Source organism: Apteryx rowi, unplaced genomic scaffold (assembly GCF_003343035.1).
Source record: "Apteryx rowi isolate R43461 unplaced genomic scaffold, aptRow1 scaffold_96, whole genome shotgun sequence".
Taxonomy (NCBI): domain Eukaryota; kingdom Metazoa; phylum Chordata; class Aves; order Apterygiformes; family Apterygidae; genus Apteryx; species Apteryx rowi.
This window is the reverse complement of record NW_020451271.1, coordinates 89,069-111,432: the sequence shown is the minus strand read 5'-3', so window position 1 is coordinate 111,432 and position 22,364 is coordinate 89,069. Positions and strand designations below refer to the sequence as shown.

General features: G+C 39.3%; 1 protein-coding gene across 3 annotated transcripts in view; it reads right to left on the bottom strand.

Annotated features, from left to right (window-relative positions):
• Positions 1-22,364, bottom strand: part of FAM110B (family with sequence similarity 110 member B) — a 117,251-nt gene that overhangs the window by 58,594 nt on the left and 36,293 nt on the right. The window contains exon 1 of one of the 3 annotated variants that reach the window (XM_026054717.1): positions 6,812-6,848. The exons of the other annotated variants lie outside the window; for them this stretch is intronic. The gene's annotated coding sequence lies outside the window, so the exon portion shown is untranslated. Of the gene's footprint in view, positions 1-6,811; positions 6,849-22,364 lie in introns of those variants that run through there. 3 annotated transcript variants of the gene reach the window in all.

Sequence of the window (22,364 nt, the reverse complement as noted above, 5' to 3'; positions counted from 1 at the left end):
AAAAAAAAAAAACAAAAAAGAGAGAGAGAAAGAAAAAGAAAGAAAGTAGTTCAGCAACAGATGGATTAAGTATTTGTAGATGTCTTCTAAGAACAGATTTAAGAGTTTGCTGCAGATATGCTTTTGATGCAAATTTAGGTTTCAAGTATAAGGAAATACTCCCAGAAAACTCTGACTCTTTAGAGAGCTAAAAATCACCATAGATAATAAAGAAGCAACCCAGTTTTCCTACATATACCATAGTAAAAATTAGCCACGCTACAGATATGGATCCCAAATCCTACATACTTTTGCATGGAATGGGGCACAACCTGCTTGGCTGTTGCCCTGTGAGGATTTAACGAAGGTACTCTGCGAAACCTCCTCCCAGCACAGAGTCAGAGCTCTCAGACTCAAGCAGGATCCTTTAGGCAACCAGTGCAGCAAATTTGCCAAGCAGCAGGCAAAAAAAGCAAAATTAACAAGACTCTAAGCCAGTAAGCACCCACGCAGTTCAGAGCTCCATAGGCAGCAGTGAAGCTGTCCAGATTCAGGTCAGTATCCTGCCGCTGCTGCCAGAGAAACCCACAGAGAGCAGGAGTAGTAAAAAGCAGCTACATAGGTCAAGATTTTACAGAACCACTGCTGATCTGGGGTATCCACATGGGGGCATTATTAAAAGCAGCACTGTTTTCAGTCAGAAAAACTCATTAATCACTTTGGAAAGCCTTGATCTAGAGATGACAGGAGGGTGACAGGAAGATGAACAGAGATGCTTGTCTTCAGTAAAGAGGTAACAGGGTGAGAGAAGAAAAGCAGATATGTCAGAATCTGAAAGGTCAGGGGTAAGATTTATATTTGCCAGAATAAGCTTCCCAAGCAGGAACCAAGGACATCGTGCTCAAAAAAATAAGCATCTTTGGTAAGAGAACTTTAATTCTTCGCCTGCACACCATCCTTGGCAYCTCTAACTAGGAGGTATTTTGTGATATTCCCCCCTCACTCCCCCCCAAGAGAGAGGTGGCTGTGACATGTGAAAGAGCACATGGCTGAATGGCAGATATAAGCTGAAAGGCAGGGAGAGACTGACTGGAGAATGTGAATAAAAAGAGACGATAGATTGGAATGGGAAAATGGGGCAGACAAATTTAGAAAGGAGGCGGCAGCAAGGCAAGAGGAAAAGAATTGTGGAAAAAAGAAAAAACAAGACACCAAAGCACTGAAGGACAATGATACTGCCTATTTCAAGGTCCTGCTCTGCTGCATCCACCACAATACCTGCCTTCCACGTAAAACTAACAGCAGACATACAGCCTCTCCGGGGCTTCACCCAGTCCCTGGGGACTTCTTTCCCCATCAGCAGCTAGGGGCCAAAATTAGAGGCGCTGCACTCCATGACATACTAATGCAAAATAAGGGTGGGGGGGGAACATGGATTGCATTAGGGTTGATATAACGGTAATGGAAGAGGAGAGCATATCATTTACCATCAAGTCCCTCATACATCTTTTGATTAGACTGTTGTTGTAATGTCACGGTAGAAACAAAACTGCACACTCATTTCCAGATGACTGCAGTGCCCAAAATACTCAATGCCCATTATGATACTGAAACATTATGAGGAAATTGTCCTTACCCTGGGAAGTCTATACTGTGAGTGCTTACACAGGCAAGGGTATTTATACCCTTCTGCACATCATTTGTAGTGAGGGCTTCGACTCCTAAGGCACAGGCTGTTGAGCCCCCTCTGCAAGCCCACAGCTCGTGGGCACACAGAAGTTGCCTCGTCTTTATTGGCTCTGTTTTCCCCTTCCACTCTAGTCTTTTTCTGCTTAGACTATACAGGGAGAAAATGCTTTGGGACAGGGGCTGTATCATATTACGTGTTTCCGTTATAGGCCAACACGCCTGACCGTATTAATACCTCCCCTTCTAAATCATTACCAACAAAAACAGCTCCCAGATCTTAGAACTGATTATAGCTGTGGACCCTAAACAGATGCAGGAGCTAAATATTCCTAAACTCCTGAAAACGTGGATACCAGTGCAAATCTGGACATTTGAACTTCCCTCCAGTTAAACAGCACTAATTACCCATACAAGTCATACGCCACATTGCATGACTTTGCTACAGAACGTGTTTCAACAGACTTGCTAATCAACAAGCACAGTAGTCTAGTCTTTGGGCTAGTCTACTAATTTCCAAAATAAGCTACTTCAAAGCAACAACAAGAATTTAATATGCTTCTTTGTTGTTAATTGGAATTTTGTAGTGCACACATTCATACTTGGAAGGTATGAATGGATGCAATAAAACCATCCTACAAAACCCAGTTATACAACCAATGAAATAGATGGCCATATAATCATTGCCAGTATAAATAACACTCTTTCAATTAATAAACCAATATAACTCAGACATGTGAGACACAGCTGCACAATGGGGCATAAAACAGAATAATATCTGCTACACAATGAAATGACAATTCATGTTTATGCTCATGTTCATTAAATTGTTCATTTACAAAGTGAAGATCTGGGTTGAAAACTTCATCTGCTTTGGAGAAAGACTCTGGAGAAAGTAYTTGTGCCTACAGGTGGCTGAAGCAGGTGTATGAAAAACAATGAGAAACTGAGACAGGAATCTTGTTGCCAGGATTATTCTGAGACAATAGCATCAAGGATTACTATTTGCCAGTTATATTCTACATTAAATATATCAAGCCACATTTAATACCTCATATAATATATTCAAGACCAATTAAAGTTATTTACTACAGGAGATTAAATGTAAAAAATAAAAAATAAAATAAGTTCACCATACTAGAAGTATACAATTGAGGGAAAATACTGCAGTTGCAAGAACCAGAGAAAGAGGCATTGCTGCTTTCATTATCCTGCTCAGTAAAACACGATCTTCCTCTATATATTGTAAATGTTTGACATGCAGATGCCTAGAGCAATGCATATTTCATCCTCTGTTTAAAGTTTCTGACTTCATATAGTTAKTCTACAAAATAAATTGTGGCAGCTGAGCGAGACCTGTGGCAAGGGAAATGCAGACACTCCCCACTCTGAGGCCCTGCTCTTGTCTCCGAGCTGACGAGATTGCAGCACGCGTTCTTCACATGAGACCATCTCGGCCAGCTAGCTGGGGCCACAGAGGAGATCAGAGCCATTTCTTCAGCAACCTTCTACCCTTTCCATCCAAATGCTGTGCGAGATAGACCCACAGTTCACATCGGCAACGTGAAGAAAGCCCGCCTCCTTACTAGATGGTGTTCCTAAGGCCTATACTTACTCAAACATCCGCATACAGAAAAAATGGTAATGTTTCTGATTATTTTAATTATTTCTGCTACAGTGGTGCTGAGAGATCGTAATCACAATACGGCCTCTCTTTCTTAACCTACACCTTATAGAGACTAAGTAAAGAATCTCCGTCTAGTGCTCATCCGCCTCCCAACTCAACAGTCTGAAGAACGAAAAGACCTTCCCCAGCAAAACACAGAAAACAGGCTATTGATTTCCCATGAAATTTCAAAGTGTTATAATAAACATTYAATAAGGTATCTATATGTCTCTACTATTTATACAGACTGATATTACATCAGGAAGTAATAATTGCAATTGATTCCAAAAACAGGAAAAGGAGAAGTGTGCTTTAGGACACTTTTCTCATTTTAATGTAAACCTAGAAATGCATGCATACATATACATACGTGTATGTATATATCATTTACTGCTACTTGACCTTACAAGTCATATGGCATATAAGTGCCAATCCCGCAAAATAAACACTTTGGTAATATTTTAAATCCCTATGACTGTTTTTCCCTGGAGCATCTCTTTCATTGCTAACAGACTAGAAAAAATGCRTTAACCTTAGGCATAATCTTTCCCCTTTAGATTTGGTATGGTTCTATGTAATGCAAAATTCATTTACACATGTAACAGTAAAAAGACATAATACTTTAATAAACCAGAGCTAGCACAACACTGTTTATTAGTGGTACTCAGATTATTGCATATATCCATCTTCAGCTAGCAGCCAAAGCCAATGATTCTGAAAACACTACTCTTCCAAGGATATTTATAATGCCATTGGATTATATTACTAGTATGACACTGAAAATGCTAAAAACATTAGTTTTACACAAACACATTTTCATGTTAGRTGGCATAAGTGATTCTTAGGCAGCTATATATATTTACATATATATGAAGCACCGTAACAGTTGAGACATTGATATTTATAGCTACTTTTGTGTTCTTACCATACATACTTATATGTACACACATGCACACCCTGCATTCTTGGTTGGAAAATCTCCCTTCCACATAAGGGGAGATTTTGATGTTTAGCTACAGAACAACATATCAAAAATAAGAATTGCACACAGAGGCAAACACACAGCAAATGCGTAACGTACGTGCCTCCTCACAAAGAGCAATTCAAAACTTTTAAGTCAAGAAATTCACTGGCAAAACCTGAATGTAAGATCTCGTTGACAATCTGAAGAGTACTAGATTTCCTGTAGCAATGGGCTGGTTAAAATATGTATATAGTGACAAATACAACTTTTTTTTTAGAGAGCAATCTATACAAACTGTTGCTTCAATTTGTTTTCTTTGTTTACCTGAAAGAAAAAATGAGGTTATGATGAAAAGTGAAGCAATAACAAAGTAGCTTATTCCTTGCTGTTAAGGCATTGTAAGTTTAAATTACGCTGTCACCAGTGCTAGGTTCATGACTGTCATTTTTTCTGGTGATACTTACATAGATCATTACAGCTCTTTTTGGCGGTAGAGGTGTCCATACCTAAATAGCTAGTGGTGCAGTATTTCAGTTGTAGTGGTTGATGGTATTAACTGTACTCAGCACTAAAAATATGCTAACTTTTACAGCATTTTTCCAGCTGTGCCTTATTTTACAAAGAAGTGATGACAGCTCAATGCATAAAACAGTAAATGAAAGACAAGATATATCAGTCTCTGTTCTCTTGAACATAAACAGTCTGAATATGGTGGATATATAATTCAACCGGGGATTTTACTCACTATGTTTCTTTAACTAACATCACCATTATTTACTCCTTCACAGGATCCTGTCACAAAGATGTAGATAAATTATTTCAGGAAAGACTCTCTTAAAGGCACAAGGCACAAATTAACTTAAAACCTCTTTAAAACACACTTTTTTGGCAATTTGGAGCAAGGAGGAATATGCAACACCCTGAAAACAACAAGCCTTCACATCCTGAGTCCTCCCCTGTCCAGGCTTAATTGTTGCTATGGAAAAATATAATTTTCCAAGTCTGCGTTGAAGGAAATAACTTTGGAAATAAAACCCAGGTGAATACAGACAGCAAGGTAACTGTTTTAGTTAGTAGCAAAAATTCAAGGAAACTGGTATGTACCAAGAAATACCCAGCTGTGAGTTAAATCTTTTAAATATTTTTTTCACAAATAAAGTGTGCATATCTATAGTACCCACAGCCATTTAACGTTATCAGCTAAATAAATTCCCACTTTCAAGGGTTTCTACTCAGAAGGTAACAGAGCTTCACATGAAATAGCTTACACATGAAGAATTTAATTTTGCTTCATTTTATACAGTAGGAAACACATCTTCATGAATAGGTGCTGAGGAAAGGGTGAAGACTAATACCAAAATAGCTATCATTCCTAACACCTTTCTGATACTGGCTGAGACAATCTACTCTTACCTCAGACGCATGGTGGCAGCCAGCCAGCTAGATGACTGGTGACTTAATATACAAGTTTATGTGGGCTCTGGAGTCTGACACAGACAAGGGCATTAACTCTGAAGTCTCAGCAGTCAGCCTCAATATTCAAACGTCACCATATGAAGCATGACTACATTAAGAGATCTGTTTATATTTTATGCTTGTTTCCTTCTATTTTGAACAGCTTTCACTGTAAAAGGTGCTCATTAAATATCTGGGGGTTTTTTTATAGGAAAAGTTGTGATCAATTGACGTGTAAGTCAAGTATAAAAAGAACTTAAATGAGTATGATGTTATGATAAATACCGTAATAGTCTCAGACTCGCAGATGAAGAGACTGGCATATGCATCTTGTTTCATTCTACAGCTGAAGGCAATTCTGATAATAAACAAGGCTTTGGGCCAAAAATTTGGCCTTTGAGAACAATACAGATATACGTATTTACATATGTGTGTGCAAGCAGAGGATATACTGCAGTCTACCAGCCAGACTGGCTTTAGTTTCATTTTAAGAGCTACTTAATATAAAATCCAGTGGATGAAACAAAGAATCCACCCAAACATGAAGGCTACAGCGTCTTTGTTGAAAGAACAATAGCATATTACTCCTCATTCCTCTTTTGCAAAGGAGCCATCAAGATGGTTATTGCTCTGATCAAATCAAAGAACACTTCACAGAATTATTCTTTAAACYAATCACTATTTAGAAATTCATCTTCATGTACCAGCAGTCATAAATGCTTTAGTTCAGTTGTTCTGCCGAAAACATCTCAGTAAAAGAAATATTTCCATTAGCATTACAAAAGGCAATCAGTAAGATTACTCACATGCACAGGCTCAAGATTTCAAATGAAAGCAATATTCCAGTATAAATATACTCTATTTTTCTACTAAATCCACTCTGTAACGATATGTTTTATAATCTGGTGGTTATCCCACTGGAGTACACATGATACTAATGAAAGCAAGATCAAATTAAACAGATGACATGATTAACAGTATTCATTTCATGCATGACTGTGTTTTACTGGAGAGATAAAGACCTGAAAGTAATTACCACAAAGTAAAACTCCTTCACTGACCTCTCCGCTCGTGGCTAGCAGTCCTTAAGTACTGATGTTTTATAACAAAGACCAACGCGTCTCATCCGTGGGCTTTCTTTTACACTACGAGCTGAGCACCTCCACCGTTGCGTGCACACAGTACCTCTGTATCTATGTCTGTAATGCAGCATAAAGATTACTGGGGAAACCTATCAAACCGGCAGGCAGCAACGGCACCCGCCAATAAGAGCCAGGCACATGCAGACTCCAGCACATGCTCTCTGAGGCTCCCACACTGCCACCGCTGCTTAGCGGGCTGCTAATCTAATTATAGCTGTTCGCTAGCACAGCGCTGCCAAAGCACAGTGCATGAGGAGATTGCATTTGAATATATTAAGCCAAAGAATCAAGATTTGGGAGTTTTCTTAATCTGGGTGCAGAAAGATAAAATTCCACCTGAAGTGCATCATTTGAAAAATATGGTTGTCTCTATCTCTGAAAAAAGATGCATTTAGGAGCGCACTTTCAGAAGCTGACCACTTGCAGTTTGCTAGATCTGTTAGCAGGAGACACTAACAAAGCAGTTTACTCTTCATTAGGAATTCCTGTTTCAAATATACACATTATCTGCACAATACAAGTTGTACATCTCAGATTGATTTAGTTACAATACTTTACAATTTAGACCTCATATCAATGAAGTACCTAAACACATGCTTTTAGGGCACAGCAACCCTACAGAAGTCAACAGGACCATCTTTGTCCTTTAAGTTTACATGTGGGCAGGTACTCAGCTGACTGAGGGGCTTCCTTGTGCATGGGTACATAATGTTTAACTAAGCTTTCCTGAAGCTATAGTGGAAGGCCAAGGAAATTTGTGCTGTTATGCAAAACAACTGAATTCATTTGGAAAAATACTTTTCATGAACAGATACTTCTTAGAAGCATGGTGAAGCACACCTTAAACACATCTTAATATTCCTTAATTTTGTGGACCTATATGATCTACGAGACCATCATGCACCACATCATGTGCTGACAGCTTCCACAATTATTTCAGGCTACAGAGTATCAGGTGTATAACAATAAGAAAAAGATACCAGCACCTGAAGTTTAGTATTCCTTGACAGTATATTTCAATTAATCTTCTCTTTGATTAGCACAAATGAATCAGTCTTCTGAAGTTTTCAGTGCTGCATGGTTCATATATTCACCTAAAGCTCTATAGGGGCCAGAAAGTTTTCAAACGTAAGTGGCTAGGTGTTAAGTCAAACATACAGCCTATTTTTCTAAAGTGCCAAGTAGCTGTCTCATGAAATCCAGAAGCTGTAACACAGAATTAGGTATACATAACTTTATTAACACATTCTATCATGTTGCAAGTAAAACAAATCCACAAGCAACATACTAACAAGACCCTGAACCCCACACAATACAGTGAGTTCCTATGTGCCCATGCCAACGTTTTTCCTAATTCTTTACTTTCTTATCACTAGCACCATACAATGTCAGGCACAGTCCAAGTACTTGGTACTAAATACTTATAAGTATTTTTGTGCATCATACTTACTTCAGTAGCAAAAATTATGTTTGCTACTACATRAAACGCTGCTAATGCAACAAGACTTTCATATCATAACAGTATAAAAAAATTTATTGATAATATGCAAATGGCTGTGTCACAGTTTTTTTAATCTGCCAGTGAAAATTGCTCATAGTCACTCTGTGCTAGACCTCTTTCTATAAGGAAAAAAAAAAAAACAACAACTCCAAGCTATCACTGGCTGCAAATAAAAATGAAATGAGGGAAGAGTGGCATTCTGCCCCTTGTTTCACCTTTCAGTCAACATTAAGTTTTCTGTTCTAATAAACTAAGGATGCTAATTATTATTTTAAATCTTCATTTTCAGATTACATCGTCTAAGGAGATCACTAGCTGTTATAAACCATTTCATTAAAGCAATGTAGAATATACCAAGTTTCTCAACAGTACTCCTTGCTTTAAGTCAGATAACAATATACATCATGAACAAAGAGAGGAGGATATACAAAGGTCAAAAACTGCATTTAAAGAGTTCAGGAGACACTGCCACAGTGAAACTGTTTGGTGCTCAACTGTCTGACAATTGGTTCCACAATGATTTTTCTAACAACATGTTGCCAAAGGTAACAACAGGGGAACAAGGCCAATAGCCTTGATTCCCAGTCCTTTGATCCAACTCTCGGAAATGCTCAGATTTTGTTAAGAAAAGAAATAGCCAAAACAAAAAAAGAACAAAAAAGAAAAACAAAAAAGAAAAAAGGACAAACCATTGTTCTATCTAATCCAGGAGGAAACCTTCACAGACCACCACCAACAGGTGACAAAAAGACCAAGAATCCTTAAACAGAAATCAAACCAGCTCCAGCTGCTATGGAAACCACTGCTTTGGCTCTCTGCCTAAACCCACGTCTCCTCCTCTACCCAGCAGCTCCCAGAGCCCCACTGCTCCCCTCCCACATGTGCCCGGCACAGCTCCTCCACAGCCAGGCTCCTGCCACGCACCTGCTGGCTCAGCTCAGACAGCAGCTACAGTTGAAGTCCCTGGCAAAGGCTGGCTGGCCATCACGCTCTGAACGTGGCACTCCTGCAGGCTCTCTTAGTACTTGCTTTCTTCTTCTCCTCCCTCTCTTTTTTTTCTTTTTTTCTTTTTTTTTAATGTCATGGTGGTAGTTGTGGTTGGTGGATGCTGCCACTTCTGAGATTGTGTGGTGGTTCAGGTCCTCAATGAGGACACATCTCCATCGACAACTGCAAAGTTGGTATTTCAAGGGACACCTGCTCTTCTAGCTATTATGATGATGCGCTGGGAAAGGCAGGTGTAGGAAACAGCACCTTCAAGGGGCTCTGACTCTTGCAGCTCACTGTGGCAAGTTACACAGGGCTGAAACTTCAGCCCAGGGCAAAGACCTGTGCCAGCTGCCTCTGCTGCCAGCGACTGCTATGCAACAAACGCTTGGATCATTCGAAGGACCTGTGACAGGACACCTTCATGGACAMTTCTGTCAGGAACAGAAGCAGAGAGGTTTCCTGAGGACACAATCACAAGAGACTTCTCAGCCCTAGCAAGTATCTGCTGGAAAGGACCAAGTTTCAAAGGTACGTAACTTGGCCAATATTAGGCAGACTTTCATAGAAAGCAAAAGCATATCCTTCACACAAAGGATCCATCTGAGCTAAATTTCAAGGTCCTGCTCCTCCGCAGGGGAGTAGTAAAGTACTCCAAGGAAAGGGCTATGCAGTGTTTTTAGAAATTATAAGTTAAATTTTCCCTAACCACATTCTTGACAAAAGAGTTTTCAAAAAATAAATAAATAAAAATAAAATAAAAAAAATATATATATTATATATATTCTAAAAATTTTCTTAAACCATATTGCCTGAGGCAGGTGCCCATCACAACAGGGAGGACAGAGGAAAACCTATGGGGTATGGTGAATTTACATGGAAATGAAACCAGAATCTTATACTGAAAATTGTCTAGCTAGCAATTAATACATTTTATACCTCATTTAGGCATGTCTAAGTGAAGTAAGAGTCAGATCAATATTTTGGGAACAAATATTTTATTATGTTAAAATAGCTTTTTTAAATATACATATCCAATGGTTTCAAAACAATATTTTAAATAAAAAAATCATATGTGCTTTACAAATAAATAGATTTCACTCTGAGTAACACTTAACTTTTGACTTTAGATACAAAATATTACTTGGAAACAGCTACAACAGTTACTTAATCAGATTTTGCATAATACAGTAAACATATGGAATGAAAAGTAAAAGGGTTGGTGAATCAACATGCTGCATTTATAAAGGCAGTAGTGTGTACATTTCCAAGCTGTAGCCCACAGAGCTTGAACTGAACCAATTACCCTAATGAATATTTTACTTGGCTTGATGCATTCATTAAGCTTTTAGAAGAAAGTGAGCTAAACCATTGCATAGGTATGTATTCTTAACAAAAAAAACAGAAAAATCTAAGGAAGTGATGTGCTGCACTTTTCACATTTACACRGATCAAAAAAAGAGGGAACAATTTTATCTTTTACTAATTTTTCTACATTTCAACAATCCTTCCCCGAGATACTTATTTTTGTTTCTTGTGAAAATTATCTTTGACTTCATAATAGTTACTTGTGTTCTTCCCCTTTCTATCAAGTACTTGATGGATTTTGGCAAGTCTGCAGATTGGTAGAAAATCAGAGGACCCATCATCATTCATGGACGGAGAGACAACAGAAAACACGAGCCTAATGTGTGTCATTTAAACTTTTCTTAAGAAGTTGCAAATGCCAGGCTTTAAGGATGGTGCCAAGTTACAAATTTGTGTTTATTTTATGGAACATGGAGATTTCTTGGGTTGATCACGATTTCAGTGCGGTTCAATTCAAAAACAATTACCTGTACATGAGTGTGTACRTGTCAAGACTGACTGTGTCGCTTAGAAGTTAGTCAATGAACCCCCAACTGTAACTTTTTTTTTTCCCCAAATATGCTAATTCTGTCCTAAACTCCCCAGACTACGCTCCTCTAGGTGCTTAATAACAGGCAGAGGAGTCACGGTATTTAAGTCATACAGACAGTTTCTGGAGGATGACACTAAGACTGATTGCTACAGAATATTTTTTATAGCATGCATATGATGTGCTCCTCAGAAGTATAAAAGAAAAAAGCCCCACGTGTTCCAAAGAGAACTACTGCCCTCTTGCCTTTGCTGACATGTTGGCAATATCTTCATCAAGACCTAACTGACCAAAATTAACACAGTCAATCTGTCATTACTACCTCCAAGAACCAGATGAGGAGCAGTTAAGCTGTCAGTAAGGTCTGTTTCATCSTACCACTGATGGACACTTCCAGTAAATGCAGTAAAGAAAGATCCAAAGTGGAGTCTGGAGGAGGTTAACTACTTTGAGCACTTGCACTTTGCCAGCACAAACAAATGTGGGAGAACATAGGTGTTAGGATTATTCTGTTAGCATCTATAAGAACACAAAAAAGCCAAATGCCAATGATAGGTCATTCTAAAGACTTCAAGTCATCAACCTGAAACATGCTTCCCCTCACACATGCTACTCCAATACACCTACATCCTGATATAAAGCTTCCATTACTCTGTAATGTTCATTTTTTCCTCACTGGAATGTTTTCTTCCACTCTACATTTCAGCAATCACTTCAAACTATGTAAACTTCCTCCATGCTCTCTTGTCTTACCACCCCACTTATTTTTCTCTCCCCTACCCTTCCACACTACTGCATCTATTAACTCTTCTTTCTTTGACCCAGCAGTTGAGATGCACAATGAACTATTGAAAGGGAAGGCACCCACCCACACAGCTAAGGCATTAGCAGATGAGAACCCATGTGTGCCTCCTAGCCGCCACACCACAACTTCTGGCTGCCCAGCCAGTTGGCCAGAAGTTTGTGAGCCACAGGAAGGGATCACACTGCTTGTTAGTAACACTGCAAGCATAAGAAATAGCCCTAAATAGGGGATCCAGCCCCCGGACTGCATATAGTGAATACCTGACTTGCATAAATCAACGATCAGGACCCTACTGAGCCAAAGACAGTATATGTTACGGAAACTGCTTTTTCTAAACAGCCAAGTGAGACAGAGACATTAGGAGACTGTAACAAACAGGTTAAAAAAAAACCTGACAATAAAAAAAATATCATAATTGATCTAAGATGCTGAAGTCATAATATAAGAAATAACAGCAGCAAATCCCAACAGTTTACAAGATGTGAGAAGTTAAATCTATTTTGGAATAGGCCACAAAAGGGACTCCACTTCACAAGTGGAGATTAATTTGTGCACTTGATGTGGAAGCAAATGGGGATCCAGAGTGTCACTTGAGCCAGAAAGCTGACAGACAAGTACGACACATTCTCGGATCTTTCTTAATGGAAGAGCAGAAAAGAACCTTGGAATGCAATAAGCATACTTCCAGTACCTCCACGTTATTAATCTTCATTATTACTACTGGCATGTTCTTCTCCTTCCATTTCTACTTTGTATCTTTTTCACTATGACTGCATTACTGTAACCTGTAACACACAGTCAGATGCTGAGCCTATATACCTGAGATATACATAGATTGGCCTGGGAAAACTTTAAATGCAAGTTTTCCATTAGAGAACTGGTGTAATTTCTCAAAAATGCCATGGTGCAAACAGCGTAATAGGCTAAAGAATGAAGTCTAGCATTCTTACCTTTGAACGAAAAAACTGTCAGAGTTGCTCACTTCTGTAATTATGAATGTTATTTCAAATTCTGAGCAGAAAGTACAGCATTGTGGCTTTCTTTGATCTTGTGTGATGACAATGAAGACCTGTTAAGCTATTTAAAACTTACTGTTTTTCATCCTTTAAAGATTGTTTCCCCCTCTCTTACATTTCTTTATGTGAGAACATATTTATGTTGAACCACAAGACACAACCAGAAAGGAAGTCAAGGTATGACTGTCAGTACATGAAGTGGTTCTTCAGACAGTAACACGTACAGGCATACACTCAAAAACTGCGTTGCAGCCAGCAAGCTCAATGCGAACTCAGAGCTGTAAACCTTTGAGACTTCAAGTCTCCAGTCCTCACTGGTAAAGTGCTGGTTAATTCAGAGTTTCAAAGCAACTCTCAGATCTTACTAATTTGCGCAGGAGTTGAAGACACTCAACACAACAGATCCCAGAAGAATACTAGCTCTTGTATGCAATGGCTTTGGTTAACATCTCAAGGCTAGCAAGTCTGAAGACAGCCTACTAATCTTAAAGCTTTTTTCAATTAGATGTAAAATAATTTGATTTTAATCCTGGAAAGAGTCTTAATGTCTAGAAATTGTATCCTTTTAAGACTAGTAACTGTGACTCACTATACCAGAACACAGTCTTACAAGAAACTAGAAGCATTTTGCTGGAACAGATGAAGAGCCTCTCCAGGAAGAGAGACTTAATTATCTAATAGAGCAAGTCAAAGGCCCTTTTACGAAAAAAGCCTTCAGGACTCATATTCAGTATAATGTCCCAAACAATAGCGTCCGTGCACCCGTAGCAGCACATAGACCTAGCAGTTGAAGTTTGTAGCACAGGTAAGAATCCAGGCCCTGCTTCCAAGACTCTTTCTGGATTTTAGCTAATCCTTCTGTAATGTAAAATGAGCAAAAAATTCACATAGCTAGGGCTATGAAAAATTAGCATAAATTAGGACAGATAAGTGCCTGACCCTCAAGCCTAACGAATTACACTCCTTGTTGTCTTTCCCTTTCTAGCCATTTGAATAGACACTCTGCATTGTGCTCCAACTAAACAAGAGTAAGAGATAACCCTACCAACATTAGCATGGGGACTAGAGAGTACTCTAAAAAGGATGGGAAACATGCACCAGGAAAACTGTGCCACAACCTGGGGGCAAATTATCTACTTACTGCTTTGCCTTCCCAAACCCTTTTCGGGCACAATAGCAGACATTTTCTTCATCTTCCCCTCCTAGAGCTGGGAAAAGTAAAAAGTGTTGCCTAATTTCTCTGCAGCACATATCCATGTGGTATAGCCTTGTACATCTGTTGGACTAGCACTTGTACTACTACTGCTATTGGTGACCACAATTTCTTTTTGTGGCCATCCAAAAAAAAAAAAAAAAAAAAAAAAACCCACACCTTCATGAAGTATTGGCTGCTCAGAGGATAGATAAATCTGAAATCAGACCGAGCCTTTTATCCCTTTATCCCAACTGCAAATCCCCAATGCTTCCAGAATTGGTTTCTAAAAGCACATGCATCAGGATCTTCAGTTTTACATTAAAATTCAAGTACATAACAACCTTTGTCTCACTGGCACTGTAATTTAGCACTGCTGGCTCCACACGTCATTTTAGTGAGCATTTATTATTTTGGCATGAATTTATATTAACATAAGAGTAAGAACAATGCAGACTAATGGTTGTATGTCTAAACCTAGTCTTCATTAAAAACTCAAAGTCATTTTGTAAACATACACAGGCAGCAAAAAAATGCCTCATTTTTTCTGATATTGTACCCTGTAAAGGACAGCACATTTTTTAGATCARTTTCCCACTACCTCAAGCAGGTGACATCTCTGTGGTAAGACTAGAAGTCCCAAACAAGCCAGAGGTAGAAGAGTAAGTCAGTAACACCATAATAGCAATACCACTAATCCCTTGTCCCTAAAAGAATTAGGTACAAAACCATGTGAAACAAAGGTCAAAAGGCAAGCACTCAAAAATTAAGAAAAAAGCCAGAACTATAGCTTCTCCAGTCATTCACAAACATATCTCCAGCATGCACGATAACAACGCAGTCTTTAGCTAAATGAACAAAGAAGTCTCTCCCTGTTCCCTAAACTTCTGTCTTATTCAGGGTCTAAAAAAGCAGCGGCTTCAAAGCTAATCAGCAAATAAAGCAGATATTGATAAATTCCAGCATTCTGTAGTCAAAACACAACCAGCATAGCCACAGTAAAAGCTCTGGTAGCAAAGGGAAACACTGGAAAGTTTCTAAGTTTCCCAACTGTTTAACACTGATTTCACTGTAAATATTATTCATGTCTGATAAGTGCCATAATAACGGGGTTTCTGTTAAATGCCATAATTTCTATACTCAGTTGAATTGCCACATACAATCTCACCAGATCCCAACCACTAGCTTAAATATCCACATTTGGAATGAMTGAAGGGAAGCAGTGTAAATAACCAAGTGCACACAAGTGCCCAATTTCCACACTGATCAGTTCAACACAAGTTAGTGCGCTCATGGCTAACCTTCAAAATCTAGTCATTTATCTTCTTTAAAGTATTCAGGTTATTCTGAGTACTTACAACTGCCCCATTTTATATAATTTTGTATCTGTTTCATTATAAACAAATTGAAATAGCTTTGAAATATTGATGTTGAGGAAAATTCAGAAGGCTCATTTTCTCTTCAGATACTTGGAATATAATCATCTCTTGTGGTAAATTAGTACAGTACTTCTGGAAACAGTAACTTCTACTATTGCTTTGCATCTTATATCAATGCAGTGAGACAAAAAACGACCAAATTAAATATCTGATTTTTTTTTATTATTATTCTACTTTCTATGCTAGGATAAAGTAGTAACTACATTCAGAAATCTCTTTACTCACTCAGCACATGGGATTTAACTTACATATCTGAGATTGCATAAAGGAGAAGTCTGGAAATTATCTTTTACCTTTTACAGTAATCAGTTTTTTAGGCTTCTGCATACACGTTTCTCCAGCTCCAAAACTAACAAAAGAGAGGAGCTGGAGTAAAGTCAGAGATTCCTTCAAGTCCTCCCAATCATGTAGTATACTAGAATATCTCATATCTCCCATCTCATGACATTCCTCTAGCTTTTCCGCAGCAGAAGACCGAGTTAATGTTTGACAGAACTTACAGACAGCTTGCTCAAGTAAATAAAAATACACAGAGGAAGAAGTATGAAGCCCAATCAACCGCGGATATGCAAGATGGGCTGGAGATAAAAAGATGCATAAAATCTGTAGAAGCTGCTGGTGGTGACAGAGATGCATGCCTGCACTTAAGAAGTTTGCTCTGTGAAACAGAACAAAACACCACAAAACACACATGAAAGAACAAGACCAACAAAAAATGAAAAAAGCATGTGTCCAAAAGAAGGGGGCAACAAAAGCCACACCTAAGAGGTATTAGGAGACAGCGAAGCTCTGAAAACAATATGCCTTCTAGGTGGTAGTACCTCCTTGCTCACCTCAGCAGCTTTCAAAGCCTGCTGGGCTGCAGATTTCCAAGCTTGTGAGGAGGAAAAACAAAAGACAGACAAAACTAAAAAAAAAAAAAAAACCCCTGTCATTGCTGTATGTTATTTGCACCTTGCTGCTATAAGTCTCAGGCAAACTTATCTGTAACTGCTTTAAAAACAAGAGTATCCAGCCAACTTCTTCCTAGCAGCAACACATGCAGCAGCTCACACTTGCTAACTGTAGTAGTGTGGACATACTTTTTTTTTTTTTTTTTTTTTTAAACACAGATAAATAGATTTAATTTACATAGTCTTCAAGGCAGCCAGATGGAAAAACAGTATTGATTTCTTGTCTGAATCCTTGCAAGTCAGCAGTTCGATCCACTAGCCAGTTAAGGCAGCAGACACCTCAACCCATGGTTAAGTACTACAGTCTCCAGCACACAGTAGTTTCTCAGTGGAGAAGGGAAGTAGTTAAGGCTGGGGTCTGGAACTCTCTCATTGACCTTATAAACTAAAAACAGGTTCCTAAATTAATTGGTTCCCATTTTCTCTAGTAGCAGAAAGATTTTTTTTTTTTTAAAGTCACCTCCAAATGTAGCCTGTTGACAAGTTGAGGTTAAATATTTTCTGTTTGAAGGTACTGTGAAAGAAGATTCATATACTACACATCCGAATAACTGATCGCTTGAGGAAACAAGAGCCAGCCAAGAGCCTGCACAGACTCTAGTGGTGAGAACACTTCCCATGGTGTTTTGGGTTTTTGTTTTTCTAAACATTAATGAAACTTGCTGTCATTTTCTCAGCTGAGAAAATGAGATAGAAACATGGATAAGAAGATAGTACAAAGCTAAACACAGGTATAGTTACCTGACGCTTTAGATAACTGGTGAGTCTTTTCAGTATTTGCACTAGAATTAAAGCATTCAAACATTAGGGACTGCTGGTGTACAGTCTGTAACAGCATGAAAGACTATATCAAATGCATATCCAGACTGCATCTTACAGACCCTTCCCTCCTGCCCAAGATAACCCAAGTTTTATGTTTTATGAGGAATCCATTTTGTTCTTCATACAAAACTTTTAGCATAAGGAGTTACTATCAATTTGAAGAGACTCAAAATATCAACCCAGCAAAATGCTGTTATCATTCAAGACTCCACATGAACATCATCATCTGCTTCCCTTAATACTGAAATTTAAGACCTTGCCTGTGATTAAAATGTGTAAATGAGTGTACTGACTTAGCAAAGATCATTAGCAATCATTCAGGAAAGGTGCGATTTAATACTTCCAATTTTGATTTAAAATAAAGAAAACTAGTATTATTGATGAGTCAACATTTTCATTAAAAACTGCCTATCATCATGAAAACCCAGGTGAATACACATTGCAAAAGACTGAAGAATTACATTATCAAGATGTAATTCAACACAGTTAACTCAAAGCTAGTGTGGTAAATAAAGGTTTATTCATTTCTCTGAACCTCTCTGTTCTTTTTTGTGTTCTGCTAATCAGCCTGACGGAGAAAGTTCTACAGAAGGCATAAGACTACTGGAATAATCCGCAGGTAACAATACTTCGTTAGCATTTGCCGATGATACAAAACTGGGAGGAGTGGCGGATACACCAGAGGGCTGTGCTGCCATTCAGAGGGACCTCAACAGGCTGGAGAGGTGGGCGGAGAGGAACCTCATGAAGTTCAACAAAGGCAAGTGCAGGGTCCTGCACCTRGGGAGGAATAACCCCATGCACCAGTACAGGTTGGGGGTTGACCTGCTGGAAAGCAGCTCTGCAGAGAAGGACCTGGGAGTGCTGGTGGACACCAAGTTAASCATGAGGCAGCAATGTGCCCTTGTGRCCAAGAAGGCCAATGGTATCCTGGGGTGCATCAGGAAGAGTGTTGCCWGCAGGTCGAGGGAGGTGATCCTCCCCCTCTACTCAGCCCTGGKGAGGCCACATCTGGAGTACTGCRTCCAGTTCTGGGCTCCCCAGTACAAGAGGGATGTGGCACTACTGGAGCAAGTCCAGCGAAGGGCCACAAAGATGATTAGGGGACTGGAGCATCTCTCTTATGAGGAAAGGCTGAGAGAGCTTGGCCTGTTTAGCTTGGAGAAGAGAAGGCTGAGAGGAGATCTTATCATGTGTACAAGTATCTGAAGGGAGGGTGTCAAGAGGATGGAGCYGGACTCTCTTCAGTGGTGCCCAGCGACAGGACGCGAGGCAACGGGCACAAACTGAAACACAGACACTTCCATCTGRACAYGAGGAAAAACTTTTTCACTGTGAGGGTGACAGWGCACTGGAACAGGTTGCCCAGAGAGGTGGTGGAGTCTCCTTCTCTGGAGATATTCAAAACACACCTGGACACAATCCTGTGCAATGTGCTCTAGGTGACCCTGCTTGAGCAGGGGGGTTGGACTAGATGATCTCCAGAGGTCCCTTCCAACCTCAGCGATTCTGTGATTCCGCGATTGATGCAAACACAAGACTCAAGTTTGAATGTCAGAATGGTCAAGTGTTAATGACATGCAATTCTGGATGTAGATAACTTAAATCACACTGAAGTGACTGAATAATTTTTGGCTGAGGTCATGTATCTACACTCGCTCTGCTCAAGCAGTCCACCGTAGAGTGCTTCTTACCAAACACTGTTTGTGTGACGCAGGAGAAAATACTTTCATGCCACTGAAAGCTAACAGCACCTAACCTGATATGAAGGAATCAGTTACAAACTGTGGCTTTAACAGGCAGCAGAAATGAGAGAGACTTTTTTTTAATTAAAGAAAATTAGACACTTTCATCTAATGCATAAACATCCTCCCTTTCTTGAAAATACCTTATAGATCAGCAAAAGGTTTTGAAGGTGTCAGCACATACAAAAGAGGGGATGCTGATTTAGGTCTTGGATTGTTTATTTATGCTAAATAAAGAAACCTATTAGCTGTTGGGGTAACAAGCTCTTCTCAGATCATGGTATGAGGTCTCAGGGACACTAGTGAGAAAGTAAAATTAAAATCAACTAGCAAGGAGTTCACTGAAAAATATTTTCCTACTTTTTGTACACATCGAACTTTAATAAATCACAGAGAGCTTAGTACTGAATCCTGGGAAAAAAAAAGAAATATGTTTTCATTCAGTACATTGTCTAAGAAACTCTAGAAAGTCTCAAAACAAACAAACAGATGAAGCAAGATATTTGAACAGGCCTGAGTGGAAACACTTTTTTATCGCATAGCGGGTAATTCTGGATACTGTTACATGACAAGCACCATGTCCTCAGTTATCCCTACAGAAGGAGAAGGGTTTTCACAAAAAGCTTCATTCAATGGACTGATGCTACTTCTGGTAAACCCTGGTGGGACATCCCCACAATTGACAATTACCAGGATAAAAGCCCAGGAGRACTGAAGTCCTCCCCTGGAAATCCATTTCAGGCTCAGCATGCTGCATCAAAAGCAAGCTTTTCCATCCATGAAGAGCTCTTTTCAGTGCAGAGGAACATATAGCTTTTGCTGTTTGAAAAGCTCAACGCTCCATATTGCTACTGGTCAGCACTAACCAGAGCTAAATGAAAGATCCACAGTAGACATTAAATGCTTGAGATTAGTAGTCAGCTGATTAACCTAACCTACCAGTCCCATACAGTCCCCAGCGCAACTGTATCTGGTAGATGCAACAGGAGGGTTATACCACATAATGCCTTAATCCTGTAAACTTTCCCACTCTGGCAGGGCCCCACTAACATTGCTCATATTAAATGAAAATGAGACTCTGGACAGGACTTAAATTCCTTTATGGCGGAAGGAACATTGTTTGTGATTAGGAACAGACAAAAGATCTGTGTCTCTTATTACTTCTTTCTGAAGGTCCTTCTTCACAAATTTAAGCAAAAAAAAATAAAAAAAAAAATCAGAGCTTGAGTTTTCAGGGAAGTAACTAAAATCATATAGCTAGTATTTTGGTAATGTGCTACTGGCAATCAATGTAGGCAAAAATTTCATCCTCTCAAAAATGTATCCACTAAAGAAACAGCAGGAATTTCTACACTTAAAAAAACCCCCCTATTATTATTATTATTATTTTTTTTTAGGGAGTTTGGTGGGGGGGAGGATCTGTGTATCTTCTAGGAGAATAAATTTTATAATTGTCACAGCTGAAGGAAAAGCTTAAAAAGTCATTTGTGCTTATCAGCACACCTCTTCTCCTCAAACCTCCTTCTCTAGAGAACCTGAATGCAGAAATTCAGGTCTGCATGAGAAGATGCAAAAGGTACAGAACCCCTTTACGTAGTGCCTGGCTTCCAACAGCAAGTGCCCGTAGCCACCCTGGAGATGAGAGACAGCTCCAGACTGGGATTGTCTCGGCGGGGCTCACAGGAGTACTCCAGAACGCCCGCTGTATGCCAGTGTAAACAGTTCTGGTGCCAAAAGCAGCTCTCTTCTCTACCACGCTGCCCTACAAAGTGGCAACTTTGACCCCTGGACACCTGCATACACGCTCAAGCATTTTTCCAGCCTTCGGATTTTGAAGGCTTTCTTCACCACGTTGGTTTGGAGAGGACTAGTGAAGGATGGGATGTTTTTTTAACCCAGCAAACACTCATCTCTTCATTTAGCCAGGGCAGAATTTCAACACAACTAGATAAAAAAAAGCTATGACCACAAGGTGCTCCTCTGAGGAACGTGGGGCACCTCAGTTTGAAGGCCTTTTACAATGCAGGCAAAAAGGTGCTAAAAAAGACAGTTTATTTTTCTTTCTACAGTTGATGACCTTCACCTGACAACCTCTCAGGGAAAACATGAGGCACTGAATGCAGGGACTCTAGCAGAGACCTAGCTAAAGCCCAGAAATACCTAGAGAAGTGAAACGTGGCGAATCAGTGTTTACAAAAGCTACTGCTTATGTAATCTGAATAAAAGTCTGAGACTTCACCTGGGAAGTTTCCTGTATTTGACTTCAGAACAGAGACACTTTCTTATATTTTTAGGAATGTGATTATATATAGGTAGTTATGTTTGTCTAACATGTCTAAGGAATAGGAGCCGCTGAACTGTAGACCTCTTATTTTCACCTCAGGCACACAGTTATAGGACAATTTTTGAAGATAAGAAAGGATATGGAGAAAACTGGAAAGCAGGATAAACTGCAACATACATTTACCAAAAGTATATTGGGCTAGATTATCACAGCATCTCTCTTTGCAACTGATTTTCCTAGGTAATGGCATTGCGGTAAGTCTAATCTCTAGCAAAACTTTCATGCGACGCCACATGGAAAATTATCACTTCAGGTGGAGAAGGGGGAGAGGGAGTGGCGAAAGCACTATAAGTAAGGCTGAGGTCACTACAAGGAAAGGACAAGAAATTGTTTCAAAAAAAATAAAAAATCCAGAACACACATACACAAAACCCACCCTCCTACATCAAGGAAATTAAGCTAGTTCCAATGTTACTTCATATTTTTATAAAAGACCTTGCTGCAAGTTGGAAGTGTGCACTGATAAGACTTTCTGATTATGCAAAACTGAAAGGCATCAATCAACACAGAGAAGGACTGAAGCCCCTCACGGAAATAAATGAGTAATCTCATGAATTAGAGTGACAGAGTGCAAGGTCAGGCACTTTCATAACAGTAATCAAAAACTCTGCTAAAAATGGCAGAGTCATCAGCTGGAAAGAAGAGATGCATAAAGACCTGTGTGCATGAGTCAGTCACAAATGACTATGAGGACACTGTTATGATGCCATCTGTGATACAGGCCTTGGGCAAAGGCTATCCCGGGAAGAGAAGAGCACGATATAAATGATC